The sequence below is a fragment of the Neovison vison genome, chromosome 4, assembly GCF_020171115.1.
Source record: "Neovison vison isolate M4711 chromosome 4, ASM_NN_V1, whole genome shotgun sequence".
NCBI lineage: Eukaryota > Metazoa > Chordata > Mammalia > Carnivora > Mustelidae > Neogale > Neogale vison.
The window spans coordinates 127850690-127863464 of record NC_058094.1 but is presented as its reverse complement, the minus strand read 5'-3'; positions in this window follow the sequence as shown (position 1 = coordinate 127863464).

The following is a 12775-nucleotide window of genomic DNA, read 5'->3' as shown; positions in this document are numbered from 1 at the left end:
ATTTTCTCAGCTCTAACTGCTTTGAGGCCTGAATTGTGACTTATAAAGGAAAGTACTTCATAAAATTACGAAATGTTCTACAGATACAAATTATTATTATTTCTTCACCAATTTTTTTTATCTCTTTTTCTCCCAGAATGATAAAACATGCTGTATTTTTAATCTACTATAACCCTCCAGATTTTTCAGAAAAATGTTGTATTCTTTCACAATAAAAGATGTCCCACTGGGCACCACTTACCACGTGTTCCAAATTTACTTGCCTCCAGGAAGTCCTATCTCCCATTCCCCCCAAAAATCACAGACGTTTGGACTTCAGATAAACACAGAAAGTGTTTCCAAAACATTTCTTACTCCTCTGACCCAAGTGCAAAACTGCATGAATTTTCCAGGCCCCACTATTTCCTATTGACCTCACACTCCAGAAGGCCAGCTGGCTATCTAACATGGCTTCATCAACACTTTGTGGAGGGCAAACAGTCAACAGATTGAGGGGTCCCTGTAAATCTTCTCTTTAAGCTGTCAGTCAGTAGACTATGGCCAACCCCAACCTCACCAAGCTCTTCCATCACCCCTTTCAAACAAAAACCTGAAGAACATTGTGGGTTAAATGTAGAAGTTGTTCAAAATGCAAAAAAGTATGATTAAGGACTTAAAAGTAATCCTCAAGCTCACTCCCCAAACTGGTGGCCTATTGATATAGTTATAAAAATTGTTAGAGAGCTGGGATCATACAATACAAAGTAGAGTTTTGAGTCGTACTTTCCCCCCATACGATCTTAATGATTTTCTAGACTGTTCCATAGCCTTCAAAATGGGGAAGTGAAATGAAATAAGTGAAATTATCTTCATACTGCCCCATTGTATGGATGACTATGACTTAGGCAAGAATTTTCTGTATTGTAAGGCATTTTAAAGTGTAGTACATTCGTTAAGTAGGTACTATTCTGGGGATGTAATCCTAGAACACATTTATTTTTGTGTCCCAAGTCTTTCCCCGCCATATGGCTGGACCCATGACTTCTCTGTTATTGCCTAGGTGATTGAAGTTCCTCAGATTTTCCATTTGATAATTACTATGCTCAGCCAGGTAGATATTTCAATACCCTTGCATTGGACTTAAGAGTTAAATCTCCTTTACCAGCTGATTGCTGGCAAAAACCACAGTGTGGAAAGTGAGGGTGGCATCTCCTCATCATACTTGTGGGCCTGGCTATTGTTGAAAGCTGCTGGTTTTTTTCAGGAGCACTTCCCGGTGTCATCAGAGGGTCCCTGCTCTGCAGGGTCTTTCTGAGTCTGCCCTGCAATTTGAATCTGCGCCCTGCCATGCCCCCTCCCACCTAGACTCTCTTCATCCTCTCCTCCTGTGACAGGTATCCTCCTGATCCCCAGGTCCACAGTCCTTTTCAGGATGCCACATTTGAACTTTGGGCCTCCAACAGCTCAGATGAGATATCACTCCCTATTCAAGTCTTTGCATTGCATGCACGCATGCACTCAGCTCTTACTGGAAAATACTTAGCAAGGGAACTCTGGGTTTGTTCAATTTTACATTCCCACCAGACATGGAGGAGAGTTTACTGTTAATCTGTCTACCTGCCAACACTTGCTGTGGTGTCTTTTTAATTTTAATCATTCTAATAGATATGTAATAGTATTACACTGTGATTTTTAATTTTCATTTCCCTAATGAATAATGATGTGGCAATTTTTTGTTACAGCCATTGGGCAGATGGTTAGGGTTGTAGAAGCTTTGTGTGTGTCTTCTTTAGGACAAGAGGGGCACAGAAGTTCTGATGGAGCTTCATCATATTTTATTTTTCCCTCCCTTTCTCTGTGATATTTTATATATATATATAAAATATATATATATATATATATATGATGGAATATTACTCAGCCATCAAAAATGAAATCTTGCCAATTGCAAGGATGTGGATGAAACTAGAGGGTATTATGCTGAGTGAAATAAGTCAGCTAGAGAAAGACAATTATATGATTTTACTCATATGTGGAATTTAAGAAACAAAACAGAGGATCATAGGGGAAGGGAGGGGGAAAATAAAACAAGATAAAATCAGAGAGGGAGACAAACTGTAAGAGACTTTTAACTATAGGAAACAAACAGGGTTGCTGGAGGGGAGGTGGGTGGGTGGATGGGGTAACTGAGTGATGGGCATTGAGCAGGGCACGTGATGTGATGAGCATTGAATGTTACATGCAACTGAAGAGTCACTAAATTCTACCCCTGGAAACTAATAATACACTATATGTTAACTAAATTGAATTTAAGTGAATAATTTTTAAACATTATTAAGAATTTCAAAATGGCGAGAGCAGAGTGTTAAACCAAGCGTGGGCTATTCTGATTTTGGAAGCCTGTGTGACTGCGCAGGTTGGAGACCATAGAGCAGACCCCTAATGTGTACACAGTGTTGCAAACTCAGTGATTCTTCAACCGGTGGCATCAGAATAAATTGGAAAGGCTGCTAACACATAGACTGCTGAGCCTTGCCTTCAGAGTTTCTGATTCAATGGGTCTGGGGCTGAGCCCTAAATTCTGCATTTCTAATAAGATTGCAAGTGATGCTGCTGCTGCTACTCTAAGAACCACACCCAGAGAACCACTGACCCAAAAGATGAAGTCCTTGCATGGCCTGAGTTGTGTTTACCATCTGACCTTGGCCATAGCGTAAGTCATGTAGAGCTCCTCACCACTGCTCAGTTTTCTCAGGCTTTTGTAGGCCTCCATGCAAGAGCTCTAGTGCTTGTGTCTGCAGGAAAATTTCCGATTCTCCCTTCAAGCTTCCTTTTTCCCTGTTCTCAAGCCGAGAGGCTCTGCTGTACATCAGCAATCATTCTGCTGACGGGCCACTTGGCTGCATCTTGGAGAGCAGATGACTGTCTTTCATCTGTGTCTTCTCAGGGCCTAGCACACTGTGAACATCCAACAGTCTGTTGAGAGAATACATTCATTATTCATTCTGAATAAACACATGATTGTTCATCATGATTACTATTATCTGGATAGAGTTTCAGAATGAGTGAAGGAGGTTTTCTTCCAACCCCTACAAGATGTCTTAAAAATGCATGCTGTTGGTCCCACAGAGGACCAGGCTAGAGACAGAGATAAATCATTGGAGATCAGTTCCTGCAGCTGGAAAAACAACTCAAAACATTCTCTCCTGAGTCAGCATTTTGATTTTTGCCTTTAGTGAACCACTCTTTCAGGGATATTTTCTGTGCTAAAACTAGTACCATCATTTTTCTGAGAGAGCCTTTTGCAAACAGCAATGGTAGCTTAAGAAAAAGGCCCATCAGTATTTGCTACTTTGTTTTTCGACTTGACTGCATATGATCGAACCCTGAATGGATTGGAAAAATGATGTGAAAATAAGAATATAAACATATATGTGTAGGTGAACGATTAATGAATAAATATCCAAAGTTTCTGATCCTTTGTTGGTCCACAGAGACCTGCTTTGGAGTGAGTGTGTGTGTTGTGTGTGTGTGTGTGTGCTGCATTGTGGGGCTGTGTGTGGGGGGGGTATGGTGCGTGTATGTGGGTGGTATGGGGGGCTGTGTGTGTGGGGTGTGGAGCTGTGTGTAAGGCTGTGTGTGGTGTGTGGTGCTTGTGTGTAGGGGTGTAAGGGGGGAGGAGGTGGTGAGCAGAGTACAGGTTCCTTGAGGTTTCTCCCTTGAGGGATCACGCACACCCACATAAAATCCAAATATAATAAATTTTGGAATGCAAGCACAGATTATCCATCTAACTGCAGAGGTGGAAGGCTGCCTTCAGACATGGAAAATGACAGATAATTATCCAGTCTTTTGACAGCATGTCTGCTACCTAATAATTCAAACTACTGGTATGAAGAAGAAAGCCAAGAATCTTGACGAAGTTGGAAGAGACGCCTAACAATCGGTTTCTACCTCCTACCCTGGGGTCTATTCTTCTATATTCAGCTGCAGGAGGGGTACGAGGTGGTCAGAGTGGCAGAGAAAAGCAAGAGACTCAAGGGAGCTGGGCTTTATCTTTTGGTTCATGTGCAGGCCCCTTTTCTGCAAGTGGTAAGACACGGTGTAATTCCAGAAAAAAAAAAAAAAACAACTGAACAATAACCCCTTGCATTTGCAGAGTGCTTCCAAAATTGAAAGAGATCTCATTTATTTCTTAGAACAAACCTGTAGGGGAGGTGGGATGGGCATCATTGTTCCGTCTTTATAGGCGAGGACCTATAAAGGCATGGCTAGTGCAGTCCACATCTCTGGTTTCCTGTCCACATATTCCATCTTTAGATTAAAATGAAGAGCTACTTTCATATTCATGGGGTTGGGTTTTTAATAAGGGGCCCTTAAAACAGTGCCCGAACAATTTTATTTGGAATTTAACTTGATCAGTGTAGATTGATTTCACCAATTCCCTTTCATCAAAAGGAATATTTAAAGAATTACGTGGGTAGTTGTCTCAAAACTTCACTTGATTTTGCTTCCATTTACTCACACATTTTTATTACCTTCCTTTCCTGCATATGAATTGCTTTAACAAAGTTCGAGTGATACATAAGCTCCTGCAAGCCGTCCAGGGGCCACAGATCAATTGTGACATTCTTTTCTCTTTAGCAACCTGATTTATCTACATCTCCAGAAAGAAATTTATCATGAGATTGTAGGATAAACGTAGTTCAAATGTATTTTCCCTAATTGTTAAAGCTCTCTCTCTCACACACACACAGGTATGTGTGTGTGCGTGCACAGACACCACACACACACACACACACACACACATTCCCGAGTTACTTAAGGTATAATCAGTTGGTACCTATAACAGGTTTCACAATACAGGAAAACTTTACAAAATGATCTCCTGGGTCCCAAGTGAACCTAACTGAAGGGTGATACGTAATTAATTAAACTCATGCCTTCTATTTTCTCTAACAGGAAAATCAAGTAATTATTTAAGAAATCAGAAAGGATTTACTATAATTACTTAGAAACTATTTTCATTTTCACCTTTTTTATTGAAATAGTGTGAGCACTTTCTACCACAATTTTGGCAGAAATGAATATAATAATAATTCCCAAGTGGATTTCTCTTTTCTCGTATTTGATGACACTGGCATTATTGTCTCTGAGGCAGATGGAAAGAAAGCACTTGGCTGAATTCTTCTCTACATTGTTCCCGTTAAGCCAGGTTTGAATTAGCTCACACGGGTGTTCTTGAGCTTTGAGAAATAGCAGAGATTTTTGGTAAAGCCATTAGGCATTGCTGCTGGCGTTGTGGCTGTGTCTTGGGAGTCCTGGTCAGCCTCTCTGGGCCCATCATTCTTTGGAGGTGAAACCAGTGCAGAAAGGGGGTTCCCTTTTATCTTTCCTTTTCCAGGACATGAGGACAGAGAGCTCTCAGCAACTCTGTGCACTCACACAGTTCTAAGATCACCCCACCAGTGTCAAATAGTACAGCGATCCTAGAGAAAAATGAGGGTTTCAGGAGGGCAAAGCAAAGCAGGATCATATACCCACAATTGGAGGTATGGTGACCATGGTCTAAATGGGCTTGGCTCTTTCTCTCCTTCATGCTTTTTGGCTCATCTGTCTGAAATTCCATTCTTCTCAACCTTCCTCTGAGAGGCAGCTTGTGATATTCCCTTTACAGGTCCTGATGACTAACCATTATCTTTATTCACACATCTGGGAAATGGTTTTCCCAGGGGACCACAATAGCTTATTCTGGTTGGAACCAGGGCAAAGGCCAATCTGCTATAACCATCATTTAATGAGATAAACTGAGGCCTATAGGGGCACCAACTTTTCTCAACCCCAAATTCCATTCGGAAGTGCGATCCCGTAAATCCTGCAGACCCCAAATCCTGTCAGACTTGGCCTCTACTCGGAAGACCCACTGATCATTTAGCTTCTCCTAATGCTCTAGACTCCCTTTCAAATCCTGCCTCTCATTCTCTCCTTGCCTCCAAACTCTCCCTGGTCCCATCTATCCACCCCCTCCTACCCCTGTTCTAATAGAATTAAATTTCCTTGCTGTCTGCTGACTCTTCATAGGACACCAACCATTATCTTCATTGCAATCTTGCTCTCCCAGAGGACATTTGCAGGAGGGCTCACCTTCCCACACCTAGTGCAGTAAAAGGTCAGGAGACAGATGTTATAGATCCCCTTCTGCTCTTGAGGCTGTAATGTATCCCTGTAGGTTCCTCCCTCTTCTCTCTCAACTAATGGCTTGGTCATCCACCCTCCATCGTGAACCCTGTCCTCAGTCAGGGCAACTCCAAAGGTCAGTGAGTGACCTCAGCAACCACCTAGCCTCAGAGTACCTTGACTAAGGTGGCTGTGTTGAACTTTGCCTCTCCATTTTGGCAACCCATAACCATGGCCTTGTCCTGGGACTTGGGCAGCATATAAATCTTTAATATTAAGAATCCACACTTAGAATCCACATTTTAACACTCTCCCTGCTGCCTATATTTCCATCATCTCCCTCGGACAACTTCATGAGCAATTCCCCTTTAATCCTGCTTTTCTTATGTTTATAGCAGCAATGGCCACGGTCGCCAAACTATGGAAAGAACCAAGATGCCCTTCAACGGATGAATGGATAAGGAAGATGTGGTCCATATACACTATGGAGTATTATGCCTCCATCAGAAAGGATGAATACCCAACTTTTATAGCAACATGGACGGGACTGGAAGAGATTATGCTGAGTGAAATAAGTCAAGCAGAGAGAGTCAATTATCATATGGTTTCACTTATTTGTGGAGCATAACAAATAGCATGGAGGACAAGGGGCGTTAGAGAGGAGAAGGGAATTTGGGTAAATTGGAAGGGGAGGTGAACCATGAGAGACTATGGACTCTGAAAAACAATCTGAGGGGTTTGAAGTGGCGGGGGGGGTGGGAGGTTGGGGTACCTGGTGGTGGGTATTATAGAGGGCACGGATTGCATGGAGCACTGGGTGTGGTGAAAAAATAATGAATACTGTTTTTCTGAAAATAAATAAATTGAAAAAAAAAAACTTTAATGAACCTGATAATCACTTTGAGGGGTGTGAAAAATGCAGGCTCCTAAAGCCTTACTCAGAGATTCCAATCATCTACATATGAAGGCAGTGCCTGGAAATCTGCCTTTCACAAACATCCTCGGTGACTCTAGGGCATGTTCTGCAGACAACTCTGAGAAACTCTTCTTGAGTTTCTTGAGCCTTTCATTGTTCCCCTCGGGGTGTCAGGCTTCTCCTGCTGTATTTTTACTTGTGATCAGTGTAGGCTTTTATCTATAATATGAATCACTCTCTTTCTATCACCATTGTAATGGTTAATTTATCAACTTGGGTAGGTCACATATCAGATATTTGGTCCAACAATAGACAAGATGTTGTGAAGGTATTTTTTTAGATGATATTAACATTTAAATCAGTCATGGACTTTGAGTAAAGCACATTACTCTCCATAACGAGGGTGGGCCTCACTCAATCAGATGAAGGTCTTAAGAGAAAAAGACCGAGGTTCCCAAAGGAAGAGGGAATTCTGCCTCCAGCTTGCCTTCAGACTCAAGTTACAACATTAACTTTTCCCTGGGTCTCTAGTCTGCTGGCTCATCCTACAGAATTTGGACCCTACATAAACACGTACACACATGTACACAGACATACACACACATACACACTATTGACTCTGTTTCTCTGGAGAACCCTGACTAGCATAACCATATAGCTCTAGGTCTATTTGAATAAACACATTGTTTAGGCTTCTAGGCTTCTGTCACTAAGCTGTTGAACCACACCTCAGGGACTAAGCACACCACAGCATCGTCTTCTTCAGTTTTGCAGGGGCCTCCGTATTCCCTGGCCATCCTTCCATGTGTCTGTACATTCCACAGCACTGAGTTCCACAGCTGCTTTTTCAAACCTCACCACTGTCCTCAAAGCTCCATTCCTTCTCATCTCGGCTATCGATATTGACTAATGACTGGTCTCCTGCTTTACAGAGAAAATAGAAGTCAAGTTAGGAACTTTCTCTATTTCTTACCTACCGTAAAGTTTTTTTTTTTTTTTTTTTTTCCTACCGTAAAGTTTTTCACTGTACATTTATCACTGGCCTGTTTTTTTTGTGGACAAGGTAAGCCAAGATGGATGGCTTCCACTTGGGATTCTATCCTTTCATTCTTCCTCCAAGGTCTTTTCTACTCTATGAATTGCCCATACTTCTCTACTGGCACCATTTCTACTGCCCATTTCTTCAGCACACTCAGTCCATGCCATCTTCAACAAATTATAAAACCTCCCTCCTTGTTCCATGCTCTTTTCAGCTACTACCATTTCTCCTCCATTTATCACCGCCTCCTCTTTTCTACTCACAATCACATAACAGCTCCTAAAATTTGACTACTACTCCCACCATTTCACTGAAAATGTTCTTGTCAAAGTCATCTTCTAGCTGCTAAATTCAGAGAAATATTTCCAGTCCTTATCTGGCTCACTATCTCTGCACTGTTTTGCACTGTTGGTCAATTTCTTCAAGAAACTCTCTCCTTCCTCTTGATTTTCCCCCAAGACATCAGACTGTATTGATTTTCTCCTACCTTGCTGCTCTTTCCTTCTATCTTAGTTTAGTTTTCTCCTCCGAGACTCTGACAGGTAAATTTTGGTAGTGGTGGTGGTGGTGGGAGGGGGTGGGGACAGGGAATACAGGTAATTTATTTGGGAAGTGATCCGGGAAGAACAAAGAAATGGGAAGAGTGAAAAAGGGATAGGAAAACAATGTGATAAAGAGCAAGTTAAAGGTGATGTGAGTGTGGTAGATGCTCTGGGAATTCTGATGAACCCTGTACCAGACACTTCAGAATTGACCCACTAAGGATGGGGAGCTGTATTATTTCTCTGCCTGAACTCACTAAATTCTCAGTACCTGAGGGATACCCTTTTGCTTGCTGAATAGGTTCCCTTGGCACCAGAGAAAGTCATCAGACAATGAAGCAGAGAGGAGGGAAGTTGTCAAGTTTCCAGAAAAGTCTCCAGCACAGTTGCCAATGAACCCAGTGTCAGTCAGGTCAGGGGAAGAGCTGGCATCTACAGTCTCAGAATCCTTTATTAGATATTCTCTCTTCCCTTCCTTTAAATGCTGGTTTCTCAGTGTTTTGTCCTTGCTCCATTTTTCTCTGTGTCTACATGTACTTCCCAGGAGTGCTTACCTACATTCATGTCTTCAATTAGGACTTGATTATGAAGTGTATTTTCTATCCAAATCAGCCTTCCAAGTTCTAGGCATATACATCCAGTTGGGTGTGGTGCTCTCCTCCTCTGTGTCCCATGGGCATCTCAACCTATACTAAGTTGAATCTACCTGTCCATGAGAAGCTCCCTCCCTGTTCCTAGACTCCCAATTCACTCCTGCTCCACGGTTCTCTCTTGGAGAGTGGTGCAACCAGGTACCCAGCGACCACAGTGGGAAAACCCAGAGAGGTGTTACCCATGAAGCCATGCTCTCCATTAGCATCATATCAATTGCTGAATTTGCATCAAGGTTGGCTCTCTTTAGCCTGACTGCTCCTCATCTCTTCCATTAGTTCAGGCTCTCATCAATAATGCCCCAAGGCTCCCTCCTGCAGTCTTACTTACTCCTTACATAAGTATGACTTATTTCCCAGGCAAGGTATAATGGGCTTCATAGTAGAGACCAGGTATTAACTGACCCTCACCCATATAGGACATTTTGCAAGATTAAAATATTTTCAGTTCCCTTTTCCTCTTCCCCTCCTCCATGCTGCCAATGATCAGGTCCAGAGTTATTTAGCAAAGACTGCATTCGTGAAGTTGAATTCAGAACCTAGATTCTATTGTCCTATTACAATGTCAAATGATCTGACCCCAAATATGGAAAGAGCACATTTACTAAATCCTCGAATAGTTTGAAGATTGTTTACTCTTGTCTTGATTCCAAACAGGGTTTGAGGACAATTATGGATTTTTTTTTTTTTTTGTAGAAGAGCAATAAATAGCAAATGTTAAAAGATAATATACAGAGTGTTGTGACTGATTTCCCAAGATTAAATGAATAAGTAACATGAGCATTGCTGGTTATGAACAGAGCACGCCACTCCATGCATTATCAATATGTGTTTCCTATCTTAATAAGTAGCTTAACATTTATAAAATGAAATGGAAAACAGACTAAGTCCATAAATCCAGGTGAGCCAAATGAATTCCTAGGAGGGAGTGCACTCCACTTGTAAATAATTCTCATTTAAATCTTGTAACTTGGAAAGGCTGAAGCCCACAATCATTAAAATGACATTTCCTGTATTTTTATCGTTTTAGTAGGAATGTCAGTAATCACCATATTAAAGGTCTCTAGGGAAGAGGATTAGTAGGAGGATTGACAGATCCTAAAATATTCAGGAAGCATAAATCCAAAATGCAGCTTTATATCCTTGGATTTGTTAAGGAGAATACTTTTTGGAAAACTCAGTTTCATGTTCAGTCGTTTTGAGAAATTTGACAAGACTGTCACTACATATATAAAATTTAACTAATGTTAAAACAAATGAATAAACCTGAAAACATTGTTAGAACAGGACATCTAATTTTTCTCCTTAGAAAAAAATTCTAAAGGTTTTCACTGATCATTAGGCACAGTTTTGCATTCAGTAAACAGTAACTGCCTAACATTCTTCCTATCAGGTATGAGGTGGTCAGTAAATGTCTGCTCACTGAATACACAGTTTTTCCACACTAAAATTTCCAAAGCACTTCCCTAATTATATTGGTTCCTTGCTCAGAAATCTTTCATGACTCCCTCTTGTTTGGAGCTGTGCTGTAAATATGGTAGCCAAAAGCCACATGTGCTTATGAGTACCTGAAATGTGGCTGATCCAAAATGAAGGGTGTTGTAAATGTCAAACATACACTGGAAGGGGGGTGGGGTTATGGACATTGGGGAGGGTATGTGCTATGGTGAGTGCTGTGAAGTGTGTAAACCTGGCGATTCACAGACCTGTACCCCCGGGGATAAAAATACATTATATGTTTATAAAAAAATAAAAAAAATTAATTAAAAAAACACACACTGAAATTTGAAGACTTAGTCTAAGAAAAAGAATGTAAAATAGTTTAGTATCTGTTATATCATCATTTAAAATATTTTACATATCCCGAAATAACATACTTCATTTATCTGTGTCACTTTACTTTTTGTTTTAAATATGCCTATTAGATAATTTAAGACTACTTTCATTGCTTGAATTTGTGGCTCACGGTCAATTTCCAGTTGGCAGTGCTGGTATAGAGACCAGATTCTGAGTTTTTTGGTCTGTATACTTAACTTCCAAACCTTATTTCTTATTATATTTTCTTTATTGCTTTTCTCTTGTTGCTCCCTCTTTTTAGAATGCTATTCCTTGTAAAGAATTACCACTCTTTAGGATCTAGCTAAAATCCTCCCTTCTCTAGGAAGACTTTCTGGTTCTCCAAGCCAGAAGCACTTTTCCTCTTCTAAACTCCTAAAACCAATTATGTATACCTTTTTTATAGCCCCATTTGATATCTGTATTATAGCTGTTTGTAAATATGTAATATTTCCTCACTGAGTTGTGAGTCTTTGAAGGAAAGAAGAATTTTTAGTTCTGTTTCAAATCCCTCAAACTGGGCAAAGCTATTGGCGTATGAGTCAGAAACCACCCTAGTTGTTTTAGCAGAAACTGTTTCATGTAGGGAACTGGTTAAATGGGTATGGGAGGCTGGAGAAGTAAAAAAAAGAGTACCAAGGTAACATAGAGTTAGCTACAAGAAGCAGTTCCCACACTTAGGGCAGCAGGATCCCAGAGAAATAGTGCAATGATCAGGCATGAGGGGCTGGGAGAAAGTTCTGGAGGAGAAGCCTCTGAAGAGGCTGCTCTCAGGCTGGTGAGTGTGGGAGGGTCCTCGTGGAGTTGCATGCCAGGCTCTAATGAGAACATGCTGCCTGCTGGCGTTGCTGTCTCTGAGAAGGTGTGATGAGACTGGCTCTGGGAATGTGGAAAGTTCTGGAGACTGTTAACTAACTGCTACTCTTTCCAACTTCTACTTCCAAGTGAAGAGCCATAGCAGGAGTGACACTAATAGGAAGAGTGCCAGGTTCTCTCCCTCTTCCTGCCTTCTGACTTCCTCTAGGACCTTATATTGATGGACTTCGACAGGAACCAACAGAGGATGAGTAAGTGTAGATTCCCACCATCCTGGTTTTCCTCCCCTTGAGTACGGGCCAGACCTGGTGACTTGCTAGAATATGCCAAAGTTAAAAGATCTCATTTCTGTGTGACATACTCCATCTATTGTCTTGGTGTTTGTGCATCGATGAAAGCGAACTATCATTTGGAGAAATCCAGATGTCAAGTATCTGTGAGTGGTTTCCAGCCAAGAGCAGGTGAGGACCTGAGATCTGTAGTTCAATAGCCTATGAGGAAGAGAATCCTGTCAAATACCACTGACTGAACTTGGAAGTGGATCCTTCCCCAACTGAGGCTTAAGATAAGACCACAGACCCTGAGTTGGACACAGTGATTATAGTTTTGTGAGATGCTCTGAAGCAAGGGAGATAGCTAAGCTATGCCTGGATTTTTGGTCCATAAAAATTGGGAGATAATGGATGTGTGTTGTTTAAAATGGCTAAATCTTACAAGTGATTTGTTACATGTGAATAGCTAACTAATACATAGCTTTAAAGTCACAGATCAAGATAGAGGAAGATGGATTTAAAAATAAGAGATAATAGCTTAATAATGG